Below are 868 nucleotides of genomic sequence, written 5' to 3' on the forward strand. Positions count from 1 at the left end.
TATATATATATATATATGCATATGCATATGTGTATAATGTTACCTTTTCAGAAAACGAAAAAGTAGTTTCACCATTCCATAACAAAACAGTTGTACTACACTTTTTTGATATTTTGGCATCTGCAGCAGCTGGAAATACAATAGTTTGGCCAAAATAACCGGCTTTTACAAGCAAAAATAAATATTGACAAAAAACGCATTTGGCCAAATTTGGACATACGACAGTTTAACATAAGAGCAACAATATATGTGTGCGTGTGTGTGTGTGTGTTTGTGTGTGTGATGTGTATGTGTGATGTGTGTGTGTGTATATATATATATAGATGCATGTATGTATATTCATATATGTATATTTGTACGTACACAAGCGCAGACGCTCAAACATACAAACATACATACTTACAAATATATATACATACATACATAGATATATATACGTACATGCATATATGCATACCTAGATACATAAGTACATACATTCATACGTTCATACATACGTTACCTAAATATACATGATTAGCATAAAGGTATAAACAAGCAAACAACTGGTGCATACATACATTGTGTGCGTGCGCGCGCGCGTGCGTGGGTACGTGTGTGTGTTTGTGCATGTGTGTATGTGTGCTTGTGCCTTTGTATGCATTTGTGTGTGTGTGTGTGTGTGCGTGTGTGTGTGTTTGTGTGTGTGTGTACATGTGTAGGCATATATACAGCAGAAAGATCTTGTATGAGTTTTTCTGGCGTGCGTAACCTGACGTTCATCTATATGTGCATATATCCTGTCTTTCAATACATGTATGTACATACATGTGTGATTCTGAGTGTGTGTGTGTGTGTGTGTGTGTGTGTGTGTGTGTGTGTGTGTGTG

Source organism: Octopus bimaculoides, chromosome 1, assembly GCF_001194135.2.
Source record: "Octopus bimaculoides isolate UCB-OBI-ISO-001 chromosome 1, ASM119413v2, whole genome shotgun sequence".
NCBI classification, from domain to species: Eukaryota; Metazoa; Mollusca; class Cephalopoda; order Octopoda; family Octopodidae; genus Octopus; species Octopus bimaculoides.